Genomic DNA, 17,040 nt, shown 5'->3' on the forward strand with positions numbered 1-17,040 from the left:
CAAGAAAACAGTCTGTATGCATTTGGTACAGATGTTTTCAGTTGCTGGAATCTGTGGATACAGAGGCACACTGCAGTGACGTCTGTCACAGTAGTTGGAGCAGGCAGAATCCCATCAGAACCAAGGCTGAACGGTTCAATAGTGAATTAACGCAATAGGCTTGCCGAAAGATGACAGACGAGCTAGAAACCTGAACCGGAGAACTTAGCAACCCAGAGGCTGAAATCTGCTCGAACCTGCTGCTTCCTTGGGCTGAAGGCACAAAGAAGAAAATAAATAGTATCTCCAGCAGGAACCTGGAACGGAGGAGGAGGAGGAGGAGGAGGAGGAGGAGGAGGAGGAGGAGGAGGAGGAGGAGGAGGAGGAGGAGGAGGAGGAGGAGGAGGAGGAGGAGGAGGAGGAGGGGGAGGGGGAGGGGGAGGGGGAGGGGGAGGGGGAGAAGGAGGGGGAGGGGAGGGGAGGGGGAGGGGGAGGGGGACCTCCGCCCTCAGTGGGAGAGGGTTAGAGTAGATCCACCTCCCACCTTGGCTTCTCCCTTCCTCAGAGCGTCAATCCTCTGCTTCTGTCTCCCATTGGCTGCATCCACCAGGAAAACAGTGAGTCAGGGATTCTGGGAAATGTAGTCCAGAGAGTTCGGGGGATCTTGCAAACAGGCAGAGTATCCCTAGTCCCAGCCTAGGGAGAAGAATATCAAGTTCACTGTGAAAATGGAAGGGTCTCCACTGCGTACCTAAAACAGGAGACTGGCCCAGCTAAGGCCTTTGAGAATGAGATCCAGACCTCAATAGAGGGAAGAGCAGCTAGGAAGAAGGCTGTGATGGGCTGTCCCCAATAGAAGAGAGCAGCCATGGAAAGACCTTAAGATTAGAAAATGACCCGTGGCCTGGAGAACAGGATGGCCGCCCCACCCCCAACCCAAACCTCTCCGCGCACCCACGCAGCAGTTTTTGAGCAGTCTGATCTGGAACCGCGCTCTAGCAGAGGAACTGATGGCTTCTGCAGTGCTGTCTGAGGCACCCAACACCATGCTAGGTAGATTGTTTCAGTCTGTCCTGTCAAGCCTCTACGCTAAGCACCAAAGATGTTCCTATACATAAGACCCAAGAGAAGTTTTATAGGAAAAATAGAGAAAATAACAGGACAAAAATCCTGAAACTGAAAAATGAGAACATCACCAAAGTTCTGAGCATATTATCTATCTGTAGATAGATATGTATATATGCGTATGTATATTATGCGCACATACATTATATATGCATGTGCACACATATATAAACTGTGGACCATCACTACATCCATGTTATCACAATAAGTACATGGTGATGGAGCCAAATTCACACTCGCCTCTGTCTGTAGCATGCCAGGTCTGTGTAGCTCTCCTGGTCCGTGTCTTTAAACTTGTGGGAAACCGCTTATGGTGAAGGGAGGTAGAACTCTCTTGTCATGCCCCACGTTATGCGGTGTATCAGAGGGGGTGGGTCATTTACTCAAGGTCGCCCAGCTGGCTGAAGAGAAACCACAGGGCCCCCTCACAGCAGCCACAAGGCTGTTTCGAGGACTGCTTCCCTGATCTAGAGTACCCTTTGGTCACCAGGGAGTTTCGACAGCTCAAACCTAGAGGGCAGAATGGGTGGAGTTTGGGTTTTTCAAGTATTCTTTCCCAGGCTACAAGCAAGGAGATACTCCAGCCAAAAGTAGAAGTGTATCGAGTCTATTTTAAGGTCCTGGTGTCTTTCTCTTCCCCATCCTCAATGCAGTAGGATGTTTTGGTTCAACCAAAATAATAAAATCACTTTGCAGGGGAAGAGAACTAGGTACACAACAGTTTCCTGCTCTTGTCAGTACATTTCCTGGAAAGGACACCGGAGTGTTCAGTGGTGGGGGTGGGGCCGTTTCCCACCCCAGGCAAGATGACCCAGGCACAGTCAAAGACCAGGCCAGAGCAGCTTACTCAGGTCTGATCAGTGTCCACATCCTGTCTGACTCTTGGATGGGATCTTGCTCTCAGCACCTTCCCTATCCCTATTGTCTCAGCAAGAGCCTAAGGTTTCTCCTTCTTAGTAAAGAAGAAAGGTGCCTTCTATATTATAGCTGCTTTCTCCACACCCACCTTGTCAGAAATTTAAACACATCAGGGTTCCTGTGGGCTCTTTAGGGTGTGATAAGAATCTTCCAGAAGACAGGAGCTACGGAGGCCAATTGTGCTGACAGCTGGAGTCTTTGTCTGAGGTTAATAGACAGAAGGGAACAAGCTGCCATGTTTACTTCACTCTGGGATGGGTAATCCAGTCAGAAGTGAAACTCCTAATAAATGCAAGGATGGGCCAGGCATAGTGACACACCTCTAATCCCAACACTAGAAGGCAGAAGCAGTAGGATCTCTGTGAGTTCAAGGCCAGTTGGTCTATATATCGAGAGGCAGGACAGCCAGGACTGCATACAGAGACCCTGCCTCAAAAAACAAAATAAATATAAGGATGGTTTGTCACCTAACTTTTGCTTTGTAAGCAGCAGTAACCACAAAATGCAAAATTTTAGTGGTTAAAAGATAGATAGATAGATAGATAGATAGATAGATAGATAGATAGATAGATAGATAGATAGATAGATGGAGCTTACAATAGGCCATTGCTCCCAGCTGGCTTACTCAGGCATCTTTGGCCTGTTGTTGGGCTCCTGTGGACTAGCCGATCTAGGTTCGCTTGTGAGAAATGGTGCGTCTCTGCCTCCTACAGTCTAGCTATCTGCAGAATGGTGTCAGGATGGTAGTTCAGGCTTCCTAAAGGAGAACTGGCCAAAGTCCAGAGTCCTAAGAGAAGCACATTAAGAAACCAGGCCTCTGGAGATCCAGGTTTAGAGCTTCCTGAAGTCACTCCTTTCCTATCCCAACTTCAGTCAATGAAGGGACAGGCCCAGTTCTTTACCAAAGCCAAGATTCCAAGAAGCATTAGATACAGGGAGCAGAGAAGGAATGGCAGCAGGTCTGCGTGAAAAGGCTTCCTCCCAACTCCCATTCTAACTCTTTCTAGAACAAAGTAAGGGCTTTGGAAAAGAATCCCATCCCACCCTTTACCCCGAAAAAGGTCAATGGGATATTCTCTCCAAGGGTCTATGGCTAGGCACACCTACTAAGTGCAAACATTTAAGAAGACCCAGGAGCCAAGAACAGACAGCTGGTTTACTAGCTCTGCCTCAAGAGAGCCTGCCTGATTTATAAACAATATATAAATAATTCTAGCTTGACACTGACCATGGTGGGAATATTTACACCATGGGATTTGTCTGACTTGATGCATCAGATGCATTTTTTTTCTCCCAGTTGTTTTCCCAGCATACCACTGCCTGTAAGCCAGGCAAACATTACCTCCTCCAAATAAATGAGCAAGACTGGCTAATATACCATAAAAAAATTGTAACCCACCAATCAGACTCGACGATGCCAATTCACAGAGTGAACTGAGATGAACTGAGCATGGAGAACCTCAGGAAAAAGAACTCAGGGTCCCCACAGGGTAAAAATGAGGACATGCCTCACAAGGAGGTAGCCTTCTGAGCTAGACCTTGGAGAAATCAAGACAGCCACAGACAACAGTGAGATGGGAGCTTGGGCCCAAGAACAGAACAGGTAAAGGCAATGGAGGTTCTCAGATCTCAGAGGTTTCATTTAGTGAGTTCCTGGCTTGTGTCAGAGAACCCTACACAAAAAGTCATTTCATTTTGTTAGTCTTTAAAGGAACCCAAAGTTTATAGATTCTCTCCAGTTTGGCACTAAGAAAGCCCAGGAACATCCATGACACAGCCATTCACAAGAAGCCAGTCCAGACGCAGCTCTCTACTCCATCCGCCCTTCCCTTCCCATCAGCACTTGCTCCAGAATCTCAGAGAATGGGCACATGTGTTTCCCTGAGTTTCTTTCTCTTCCCATGGGAAATAGCTTGCATCTGGATTTGACCTGAGCGTTCCCATTTACTGTGTGAGCTTGGCCCCACTGATTAATCTTTCCTGCTCTCCAACCCAGACAAACAGAGCAAAACAAGAATCAGAGTTGCAAGAATTCAGGAAGAAATGGAGGCTGAATCAAAATGGGATCCAGGGTGGCAAACAGCCTGGGAGAAATGGCACTATAGTGGGATGATGATGCTGGGCTGGGAAGTGGGTGAGTGGTGGTGGTGGTGGTGGTGGTGATGATGGTGGTGCTACTGCTGCTGCTGGTAATGGTGATGGTGGTGCTGGTGATGGTGGTGGTACTGATGCTGGTGGTAGTGGTGGAGGTGGTGGTGGTGCTGGTGGTGGTGATAGTGATGGTAGTGATGGAGGTGGTGGTGATGGTGGTGGTGGTGATGGTGATGGAATGGTGGTGATGGTAGTGGTGGTGGTGGTGGTGATGGTGGTGGTGGTGGTGATGGTGATGGTGGTGGTGGTGGTGGTGATGGTGGTGGTAGTGGTGGATAATGATGGTTGTGCACGCACTCACATACACAGATGCAAATGCAAAAGTGAATATGAAGGTGTGTGTAGGGAGAAGCCTCCCTGGGCCTCTGTCTGATTTCTCTGAGAAACAAGACCTCTCTCTCCTTTCCAGGCTTGGGTGAACAAGATGGCTGGGGTGGGAACAGGACCCTGGCAGCCTGGACCTTGTGGAGGAAGCTGTGACCAATCTTGACTGCTTCTAGCCATCTACATTAAGGAGCCACAGAAAATCTCTAAGGTGGGTGCCCCAGCCCCCAGCCTTCACCCACGGGTGGGACTGGAACTGTACAGCCACCCAAGGGGAAATGGTCTCTTCCAGACATGACCCCTCGGGGATCAAGGGATCAGTTTTCAGGTTGCCGCTAGGGAAGGCTTGGCATGGAAGTCCCCTAGGTCAGTGATCTAAGCAAATATTTGTCAGATCAATGTTCAAGGCTCACCTCTCAACTGCAAACAGTAAGTGATACAGTATTAGACTCGTGAACAGCAGCAAGCTGTCCCTGAATGTCTTCCCCTGGGTATGCAGGAAACGGTTTCCAGTCACTCTTCCCCACCTCTCCCCTCCCTCTACCTGGGGTCCATTGGTCCTCCACACCACACGCTTGGCCTGGAGCTCGCTGCTTTGACCATAGAACCCAGGTGTTCCTGGTACCCATTATCATCTTCTCCCAGAGAGAGCCAGCAGTCAGCAGGGAGCCTCTGGCTCTGTTTCTTTCCAGTCCCGAAGAGACACTGGTTCTCTCATTTCCCATATACACCCTGGGCAGGCATCTCTAGCCATAAACAGATGATGAGGACCAGATATCCCTCTTGCAGATAACCCTTCCCCTTTCCCCCAAAGAGCCCAAGAATGAGGCAGGGAGCTGGACCAGACCTACAGAGTTCCTGGTTCCCTCTGTGAAAGCCACCAAGTGTATCCCAGAGCCCAGATCAAGGCAGGCCTGCTGAGTGCTGTGCTCCAGTTGCTGGAGGGCTAAAAATAACCCAGCACTGCCAAACATCCTCTAAGGCCCAGGGGAGCATACTGGGAATGGTTACCCAGCACCTCAGCTATTAAAAGGCACAGTCAGAATCAGCCAGCTTCCTAGGTGTCCGCTGTGCCCTTTGTCCCCAACTCTGCATTTTGTTCATGCTCTGGCAGAGCTCGGGGCTTTCCTGCCCTGCCTCACACCATGATTCCCTCTTCCCCAGGCTGGACCAGTCTCACTCCTGGCGAAAGCACAGGTTACCCACTAAGCTTTCATAGATGCCCCAACAGTATCTTGCTGCAAAATGCAGTGGGTAGTGTAGAGGTTGGTTCAGCCAAGCTACAACTAACTCGAAGGTTAGTTAGTGTCAGGTAGTTGACTCTAACTCAGCAGCTTCTGCTCAAGGCAAGCACCAACAGCCTGTGTCTATCAGTCTTAACCCTACAAGGGCTTCCAGGCTTTGGGTCTGATGAAAAAACAGTACCTGGAGTAGGGGTGGGAACGCGAACCCCAGCTAGGAGCATCCATCCCAAATTGGGAACACTGACATGTTTAGAAGTCAAGCACTGAACTGGACCCGGAAGTGGAGAGATGAACAGGAAAACCAGAGCTAGGGGTTTGGCTCAGCTGAGGAGCACTTGGCTAGGAAAACCCTCTATCCTCAGTACTGGGAGGTAGGGAGGGAGGGAAGGAAGGAGGGAGGGAAGGAAAGGCAGAAAGCCAAAGAGACAGAGAAAGAGGAAGGGAAGGGAAGAGAGAAGAAGGGAGGGGAGGGAGTGGCACCTGCCACTAAGCCTGGCAACCTAAGTTTCATAACTGCACCTGCTGGCCAGCCTTGCTCTGGCTCCCTCACCACCTGACAAAGGAGGGAGAAAGAGAAGAGGGGAGGGGGAAGAGAGGGGGAGAGAAGGGAAGGAGAGGGAACAGAACTTCTTCCTAAGAAAGACTTGTTGGTGCATGACTTTAATTTCAGCACTGGGGAAGGAAATGCAAGTGGATCTCTTATGAGTTTGAGGCCAGCCTGGTCTACATACCAGAAAGGTCTACACAGTGAGACCCTGTCTCAAAAACAAAATAATACATAAATAAATGTTTCAAAATAGCTTTTTAAACAATCTTATATATTAAATAAATAGACAAATGAATAGATGGATAGATAGATAGATAGATAGATAGATAGATAGATAGATAGATAGATAGATAGATAGATAGATAGATAGATAAAGAGAACTTCCTCTTTCCTCTTGCTATGTAACAAACTTTGTCAAGCACAGAGGCTTGAAACAACTCATACCCTGTGCCACCATTTCTATGAGGCCAGCTGGGCTTTGGCCTCTTCTGGCTGTGCAAAGAAATGTAGGGTTGTGGTCTCAGCTGAACGTTGACAGAGTGGATCTGCTTCCAGGTTGATTCAGGCTGTTGGCAATGTTCAGTTTCTCTTCTAAGTTTCTGACAGGCTTTTGGGCTGGAGGCTTCCTTCAGCTTCCAGGACCACCTACAGCTCCCAGTCTAGCACCCTCTCACTAGTTAGTAATTGACAGTGCAGCAGTTAGCTTTTGTCAGCAGAATAGAATAGTTATAAAGTCTTCCCAGACCGATGCTCATATGATATGAAAGATGAAATCTCATAGTCTTGCTCCTTTCTGGAAGTTGGCCACATATTCAACCCACAATCAGGAGGTAGGTCAATCAATGGTAAAAAGATAAGAAGAGGCTCCATATCTCCAGTCCACCCCACATTTCCTTTTGGTCTCTTCTTACCTAAGCAGTAAAGCTCTTCCTGTCTCCCTGACCCAAGTCCTCACCCAGCCTGTTGTCTTCCAGTCCTTAACCCACATCCCCTGAAGTGTGTTCCATTCTTTGTCAGCCAATAGCCTTCCTGTCCTTTGTAAACACATAAGCTACCAGAACAGACCCTGGTTCTAGAACATACTCAATGATCACTTGCCGTACAAATGAATACATGACTGACTTCAAAAGAAGGTCTGGGTGCTGGAAAGGTGGCTCAACAACTAAGCGCACTTGTTACCCTTGCAGAAGACCTGGGTTTTGTTCCCAGCACCAGGGTGTTACACAGACACACATGCAGGTGAAACACACATATAAAACAAATTAGTGTAAAAATAAAAAGATGGTTGGGCAGTAGACTTGCTTGGGCAAGAAAGAAATACATGTTAGTGGAGGCCTAGTTCTTCTGCCTTGATGGTATTTTAAGGACGAGATGCTAACACAGCGATTTCACATACTCATGTCCATTTCAACACAGCTACAAAAGATAGAAGATCAGAGTAGCCAAGATACCACCGCCCAAGTGTATTCTTAATTCTGTGTGTCGGGACCATTCAAAACCCCATCTACTGTCTTCTTTAAAATATCCAATTTGGGGCTGGAGAGATGGCTCAGCGGTTAAGAACACTGATTGTTCTTCTAGAGGCCCTGAGTTCAAGTCCCAGCAACCACATGGTGGCTCACAACCATCTGTAATGGGATCCAAGGCCCTCTTCTGGTGTGTCTGAAGACAGCGACAGTGTCCTCATATACAAAAAATAAATAAAGCTTTAAAAAAACAAAAACAAACCAGCAAATTTGTTGTGGATAACAGGGTGGTTGCCCCATGTGTACCACAGGACTCTGAAAGCTGTTTTTTCCTCCCTCTGCATCTGCTGGTCAGCCTTGCTGTCTCCCCCATCATGTGGCAAGCACTATTTGTTTTATTTACTTAGTGTATGAGGGACTATCCCGCCAGCCCTGTTTCCTGTCCTTAGGGCTGACGAGATGGTCCAGAGGGTAAAGCGCCTGCCACTAAGCCTTGACAACCTGCATTTAATATCTGGGACCCTCGTGGTGGAGAGAGAGACCTGACTCCACCAAGCTGTCCTCTGCTCTCCTACACACACACACACACACACACACACACACACACACACACACACACACGAAATAAGTAAATAAACACAAGAAAAACTGGAAAACACTTTAATTTTCATATATAAATGAGAACGTGCCAGATTTGTCATCATTAAGGGCATGATTTATTTCATTCAACACGATGCTGTCTGGCTCCATCCCTACTGATGCCCCGTGACAGACAGAACTGTATTCTTCTCCTGTCTGGCTCATGTTTACTGTGTACATCTGCTACGATGTCTTCATCTGCTCATCTGCAGGTGGGTACTTAGGTTAATTCCTTATCTTGGCAAGTGTGAACAGTGCTTCCATACATACATGAATGTATGTCTCCTCCATATACTGGGCTCAATGTCTCTGGATGTACACCCAAGAATGAGGTAGTCGATACATAATTTTTTAAAGCATTGTTTGATTTGGTACACATGCTACAGGGGACAGGGGACAGGGGACATGCCTCAAGTGGAGGTCAGAGGACAGCTGGCAGGAGTCAATACTCTCCTTCCACCATGTGGGTCCTGGGAAACAATTTAGGTTGTCAGGCTTGGCAGTAAACACCCTTACCAGCTGAAGATCTCATTGATCCCTCAACTTTGTCTTTGAAACTGTCTCACTATGTTAGCTCAGGCTGACCACAAAGTCAGGTAAACCTCCAGCTTCAACCTCCTAAGGCCTGGACTACAGGCCTAGGGCAACCTGCCTGGCTGATGCATGGTTTCTCCTCTGCTACTTAGCCCTCAGAAAACCCTCTTTGGTGTGCTAAATAAACAAGACGTTCACCTACTTTTGTTTTGTTTAAGACAGAGTTTCTTTGTGTAGCTCTGGCTGTCCTGGAACTCACTCTGTAGACCAAACTGACCTGGAACTCACAGAGATTCACCTGCCCCTGCCTCTGCCTCTGGAGTGCTGGGATTAGAGGTGTGCACCACCATGCCTGGCTCATTCACCTATTTTTAATGGATTATTAAGAATTTTGCTGGTGAGTTTGAGTTCCATATATATCCTGGAACTTAATCTCTTGTCAAATAAAGTAATTTGCAAATATTTTCTTCTGTGCTGTCAACTGTCTCTGTTCCCTTTGCTGGACAGAAAGCTTTCAATTTACTGCAGTCCCACCTGTCTGCTTTGGCTTCTGTTCGTTGTGCTTTTAAGGCCACATCCGTACTCCTAATCCCTCTCTCCCCCAAAGCCAACACCATTTAGTGCCTCCCATGTGCTTCCCTCCAGTATTTTCATAGCTTCCAGTCTGAGCTCTACATCTTCAATCCATTTTGAACTACTTTTGCTCAGGATGACAGACAAGGATATAGTTTCTTTCTTCCATCTATGAACCCCCAATAGTACTAGAACCAGTGACTGAGCAGATGCTCACTCTTCAGTGAGCAGTTTTGGGCATCTTTGTTTATAGATGTACAGACCTGTCTCCTGCTTCTCTATTCTATTGGTCTGTGTGTTAGTTTCCATCCCAACATTGTGCTATTTTTCAATAGGCTTTGAAGCTAGACAGCTCCTTTTCCCAGGATCACTTTGCCTATTTGAGTCTTCTGAAACTCCATACATACTTTAGAGTGACTTCATAAAGAACGCCATTGTGTCTTGATGTGAACTGCACCCCATCTATAGGCTGCTTTGTTGCCTTCCCAGGCAAGATAGTGCTGTTCAGTAATAGGGGAGGAGTGGGGGACCATGGAATTTTGTTTAGTTGATCCAGTCCAGTGGACCTGAGGCAGGTGATAATTAGCTAGAGTGGCTATCCAACAGGAAGAACCTGAGAAGTGAGAGCTCAAGAGATAGGCAGGGAGACCGAAAATGGTTCATGCAGTCATTCTAAGGACAGAGGGGGTCATGGGGTTAAGTGAGAGAGAAGAGAATCAGGAATGTGCAGCAAGGAGAAGGGGCTGTCCTTGGAGAAAGGAGAAGATGTGGGTAACAGAGGAAGAGATCCAAGGAGAAAGGTAGGTCCTGCACAGTGCTAGTGAGAGGCCAAGACGGCAAGACAAGTACTGGAAGGATTAAGTGCCTGGGGACCAACAGTGACCACTGGAAAAGCATCTCAGGGGAGCAGAGATGTCCCCATCCACAACAGGCCACATAAGAATGCCAACCATTCCTTCGACAAATAGCCAAGAATAAATGCCAGTGGTAAGGAAAGAAAGGTTGACCAGAGACTGGTAAAGGAGATTCTGGGATGGACACAACTTATTGGTCCTGCAGTGTAGACCTAGCAAACACACCAAACACAACAGCCACCACTGTTACAGACGCCATCCATGATTGTCAGTGGAAGCCTGAAATATTATTAGTGCCAACCCCTGCTCACTGTGCTTTTCCCCCACATACACACCTCTCTGATGAAGTTTATTCATAAACTCTGCGGAGCAGCGAGATTGCAGCAAATTATATCAAAGTAAAACAATTATAACAAAATGCAGAAATAAAATCTCCAGATCGGGGTTGGGGATTTGGCTCAGTGGTAGAGCGCTTGCCTAGGAAGCGCAAGGTCCTGGGTTCAATCCCCAACCCCGAAAAAAAGAAAAGAAAAAAAAATCTCCAGATCACAGCTCTTGCCTTTGAGAGCCGTTGTTAAGTAAAGGGGCACAGCACTGCACTTCTGCAGCAGGGAATCTGATAGCCAAGTCAGCCAGAGTGGCTAACGTGTGGGCGGTGGACACAGCATGGATCCATTGATTGAAGAGGTATTTACATTCCGGTGGGGTGGAGCAAGTGTTGGAAGATGTCATCAGATCAACGTACAACTTTAAACTCCTGAATTGCTTATTTCTGGAATTTTCTATGTAATACTTGGGACCACCGTTGATCACCCTGAAACAGCAGAAACTGAAAGATAGAAGAGGTATGTTGTGTTTTCTTCTCTGACTTGAGCCAACACTACCAACAGTGAGACACAGGGGAGGCAGAAGAGACAGAGATTGTGTCTGGCTCCTCTAAACTTGCCCGAAACCTGGACTGTCTAGAGAAACTCTCAAGGGAATGTCAGTGGGAGTTATACTGGGCTCCTAGTCTAGAGCTTTCTGGGCTCCTAGACTGAAGAAAAACACTGGCTTTCATTCTGTCTTCATCCATAACAGCCTGTAGCAGATGATGCTGTCTCAAAGGGCCCCAGTAACTCCCCCACCTCCTTTTATACAATCAGACAAGATCCTCACTGAGAAGTGTATTCTGTGTCCCTGAATGTGGGCAGAACTCTGCCATACCCTCAGCAGGTAAGAGTCTACTATACACACCAGATCCCAGTGGTTAGATTGTGTCAGTCATCTCCTGCAAAGTCCTTCTCTTAGGAAATAGGCCACTGAAGCCAGAGCCACCATGTAACAATCCTGGTTTTCTTAAATCCACCACACAGAGCCAGACATGGTGGCTTGTGCCTTTAATCCCAGCATTCAGGAGGCAAAGGCAGAAAAATCGCTAAGAGTTTGAGGCTAGCCTGGACTACCTAGACAGTTTCAGGCCAGGTAGGGCTACATAGTGAAACCCCATCTCCCAAAACTAAAAACGTTAAGAGCCATATAGACGGAACTACATAAACAGGGCTGAAATCCCCAATCATATAATATTTCTCATTTAATCGCTTATGCCAATGATCACAGAGGAGGATCTTGTGAGATTGTCCCAGAGAGACCCATATGAAGAGGACCCAAGACCTGGTCTAATAACCTTCATCTGATACCTCCAGGACTCAGCACTCTCCGTGGTCTTATCCCCAGTCACCTTTTTCTCTGGCCTGTCCCCTCTACCAGCTGTGCAGATTCACTCTACCTTGGACTCAGAGGAAGTAATGACTAGCAAGCCCTCCACAAGTAGAGTGTCAGCCATAAGTGGACCCTAATTATGGCTGGCACAGGCCACCTGCCCGGCAGCCAACCATGCCCCTCCAGGAAACAGAAAATCAAATCCAGAGGACGTGCCAGGTCAGCTGCACTCCAAGAAGGAACTGGGCAGGCTGCCCAGAATCAGCCAGAATGGACTTTGGGCTGATCACCCACACTGGAGTCATGCCCTCACCTTCTTGGAAAAGGCACTTTCTCCAGAACCAAGGCCACCACCTGTCACAAAAGCCAGGTGTTGACAGAGCAGGACAGATGTGGGTGGGGTCCTCAGGTATGCCAGACACATCCCTGAGGCCTGGCTGCCCCACCAGGCCTGGCGGAGGGAGTGAAACTAAGAGACTGCCATAAGTCAGGCAGCAACCCCACACTCGTTATAGTAGCCAGCCTGTGCTTCTGTGTGTGGAGTCCTGGGGCATCTGGGATCCAACGGCCTCCAGATCTCCAGCCTTTGACAACAGAGATAGAGGGGTTGAGGGAGGACAATGCTGTGAACTCTCTTAAGGTACAGCTAGCAAGTAGACATCAAGGGAAAGTTATTTTATATCTCATAGCCATGGTGTGAAATACTTAATCTGTTCCTTCAGGGCATTTAAACAGCTTATTCTCTGTTATCCATTCTTCCAAGGAATATCTATATTAGCTTTGGAAAATATCCTACCAGTTTACAGTGTTGAGTTGGCATTTGTACAGAAAGTAACAACCATGTTTGTCAAATACATTTTCATGCTGGAGAGATGGCCCAGCGGTTAAGAGCACTGACTGCTCTTCTAGAGGTCCTGAGTTCAATTCCCAGCAACCACATGGTGGCTCACAACCATCTGTAATGGGATCTGATGCCCTCTTCTGGTGTGTCTGAAAACAGTGACAGTGTACTCATATAAATAAAATAAATAGATCTTTAAAAAAAAAGAAATACATTTTCCCCGTATACATGGAAGTTAATTCCCCATATTAAATAACAGGATCTTACTTTTATCTGTCTGATTACAGAAACTAACAGAGTTCCCTAATGGAAAGAAAATATAGAATGAATACGTGCTAAGATCATTTTAAAAGCATTTTTCAAGGCCAGGTAGATGGCTCAGTGTTTCAAGCACTTGTGGCCCAAGACTGAGTTCCATCCCCAGCATCCACAGGGAAGAACTGACCCCGGAAAGCTGTCCTCTGCTCACTTTGCACCATAACAAACATGCACTTCCCTGTACATATCACACACATTCACGCAAATAAAACAGAACTTGGAAAGGTTGACTATCATATATGCATGTGCATGGATGAGTAAGGATATGTCTACAACAACAGATGCAACTAGGACCTCATTGTTCCCTAGGAGAATTTGCAACATCTGTCATAACTGAGAGGTGATCCTAGCATCTAACGAGGAAAGGACAGGGGCCACCAGACATTCAACTATGCACGGGACAGTCCCACACCAAAGCATTATCATCAGGTCTAAGATGTCAATTGTGTTGACTGCAAACTGTCCAGAAGGGCACCTGAGAAACAGGTTGTATTAGTCACTTTCCTTGTGTCTGTGACAACATCTCTAACCAAAGAGATTTAAGGAAGGGTGTATTCTGGTTCACAGTTTGAGGGTCCAATCTGTCATGACAAGGAAACCAACAATGAGAACATGCATCTGCAGACAGGAAGCAGAGAACAATGAACGCCAGCACTGAGCTCTCCTTCCTTTAATCAGTCCAGGACCTTAGTCCAAGGAACAGTACCACCAGTGTTTAGGATGGGTCTTCCCACTTGTTAATTCAATATATATGTATATATGTGTGTGTGTGTATATATATATATTCCTTCAGAGGTATGCCCATAGGCTTGTGTGATGCTCTGTATATGCTTGGCCCAGGGAGTGGCACTATTAGGAGGTGTAGCCTTGTTAGAGTAGGTGTGTCTCTGTGGGCATGGGCTTTAATACCCTCATCCTAGCTGCCTGGAAGCCAGTATTCTTCTAGCTGCCTTTGGAACAAGAGGTGAAAGTCTGAGTTCCTCCAGCCCCACATCTGCCTGGACAGTGCCATACTCCTGCCTTGATGATAATGGACAGAACCTCTGAACCTGTAAGCCAGCCCCCATTAAATATTGTCTTTGTAAGAGTTGCCTTAGTCATGGTGTCTGTTCACAGAAGTAAAACCCTAACTAAGACAGCTTGTCTCCTAGGTAACTCTAGATCTGTCAAGTTGACGATCAATTGTGGCCATCACGTAAGTTGATAGTTGTTTCCCCGTTAGGTGGGGACCAAGACATATAAGTATGTCCTTCTGCCCTACTTTGTGCTCAATTTCTTACTGAGCACAACAATTGCTTTTAAGATGAAGGACAATGACCACAGTGGCTTCAATGACTTGACTACACACCATAATTTTCAAACTTCCTATTCTTGATTGTTGGGGGGATTTTAAAGAAAGAAACAGGACCCGCCACATCACTGATACCATGAGGTACAAGGACCCAGCAGGTCTTCCTCTACATCCCCACCACCCACATCCTCAAACTCAGTACTAGTGACATCATGAGGCAACCCCTTGTTCCTCGTGGGAATGTCCTCTGTAGGACCTTCAGGAACACCCTTATTTCTGCCTCTTTAATGCTGACAGCTCCCTTTTCCAGATGTGACAGCTAAAAAAGTCTCCTACCATCTCCAGATGTCTTGTGGGAAGAGAACAAGGTCAGCCCTGGTTGGAAAATATTGTGATGCATCTGTCTGTGAAAATGCAGACACAAAGAAATCCCCCATTCACTCACAGATGTATGGTCCAGCTGGATCCTCAGGGAGACACACAACTTGAGTAAGTGGGCTATCTCAAGTGTCAGAGGACTAAGGGCGTGGAGGAAGTGGTCAGATGCAGAGCAAAGGACAGGGGGACCACACTCCTGCTAGGGGTGTGGCTCATAGATCTCTGAGTAAGATAGGAACTTGTCAGCTTTCCTAAGCCATTAGGTTCATTTCACAGCCAAGGAAGTAGAAGTGAAGTTTGATGTGGCCAAAGTCACACAGGGAGCCACAGCTGGCACAGGTCTAATTTCTGCAACACAGACTGTCCTCAATCCTCATCCACTCTCTGGATCCCAGGTCCCCTGAGTCTCTTGGCACTTGTGTCTCAGAGCTGACTTACCTAAGATGTGTGTTTTCTCCATTCACCTGAGGAGCTGCTACTCAGCTGTTCCCATTGTAGCTACACCTGCAGAGGGAAGGGGATTGCTACACACACACACACACACACACACACACACACACACACACACACACGGGCATCTCCATGGGGTGTCTCCTTGGGCAACCATCATCCTGGTGACCATGTTGGTCTTTGGGGACCTGCAGAAAATCCCCACCAATGAGTATAGAAAGGAGGGAGGACATAAGAATTGACTTCTTGGAGCACATTTAGGATGAAGGCAGTGAAGTCAAGAAGAGAGGTCTTGATAGTTAATCTTGGTTGTCAACCTCATTTGATCTAGAATCAACTACAAGTCAGCCTCTGTCTGTTTGAGAGGGTATTGCCTTGCAATGGAAGTGCAGAAATAAAAAGGTCAGAGGAAAAAGAGCGTGGCTCTTTCTTATGCTCTTTTGCTCCTGGCTTATGAATGTATCTTCTCTTTGTTGCCATTGACCTTCACTGACAACAGATTCCGACTTCTCTGGGCTCTCAATGTAGACAGAAGACCAGTGGCCCTCCAGCAATCCTCAGGCCTCAACACCATGTTGGTATGGCTGAGACCTCCAGGCTTGTGGACTAAGCAGCTACTGGGTTCTACACTTCTCCAGTGTACAGACAACTGTTGGGGACTACCCAAGCCCAGAATCGTGTAATCCAACTATTTTGTAATCCATAATTGTCTTGTTGAGTGTTTTGTCAATTTAACACAAACTTACATCAGTTGGGAAGGGGGGACCCTCATGAAAATACCTCCATGAGATTTTCCTGTGGGAAGATCTACAGTGCACTTTCTTCATCAGTGATTAGTAGCAGAGTCCAGCCCAGTGTGAATGGTGCCACCCCTGGACTCATAGTCCTGGGCTGCGTAAGAAAGCAGGCTGAACAAGCAAGCCATGGGGAACAAGCCAGTAAGCAACATTCCTCCATGCCTCTGGGTCAGCTCCTGCCTCCAGGTTCCTACCTTGAGTTCCTGCCTAAACTTCCCTAGATAAAGGAATACAAGCTATCAAGCTAGAAGATAAAACAAACCCTTTCCTCCCCAGGTTGCTCTTGGTCATAATGTTTCACCGCAGTTAGGCAATGTTCAGTCCATCCGTTCCATTCCTCTATAGGACTCTGGCTAAGACAGACGTTGATACCCACTTTCCTCCTAGCGGGAAAAGCCAGACTGTTACAAACCTAGACTTTGAAACCAGACAGCCTGGGTGTGTAATCTACTTCCTAGCTGTGTGATCTCAAACCAAGCACTTTACCCCCACTGAGCCCGAGTCACTACCACAGTGATTCAGAGAGAGCTCTTCCTAGATCACTACTAACTCCACTGAAATAATGTATGTGGCGTTCTTAACTAGCACACTGTTACTATATACTACATCCCTCCTAATGCTTTTCTTTCACTGTTGATTATAAATATACATTTTTAAACAATACACCTTACTGGGGTTTGTGAGGGAGTAAGTGGAGCTGCACACAAACTTTCACAGAATCTAGTCTAGAGGCAAAAGGGCCAGCTAACAAAAGAGATGTCCTATGTTTTAGGACTGGGCTTTCCTGGCTGAAAGGTGATGACTCTGCTCTTGGTTTCGGCTGTTTTCCAGCTGTGGGGTTTCTCATTGATCAGATAGAGATCCCCAAGGTCTGGCAAAGGAAGCTTTTAATTGCTCTGGATAACCGATT

The sequence above is a fragment of the Rattus norvegicus genome, chromosome 3 (assembly GCF_021556685.1).
Source record: "Rattus norvegicus strain SHRSP/BbbUtx chromosome 3, alternate assembly SHRSP_T2T, whole genome shotgun sequence".
NCBI classification, from domain to species: Eukaryota; Metazoa; Chordata; class Mammalia; order Rodentia; family Muridae; genus Rattus; species Rattus norvegicus.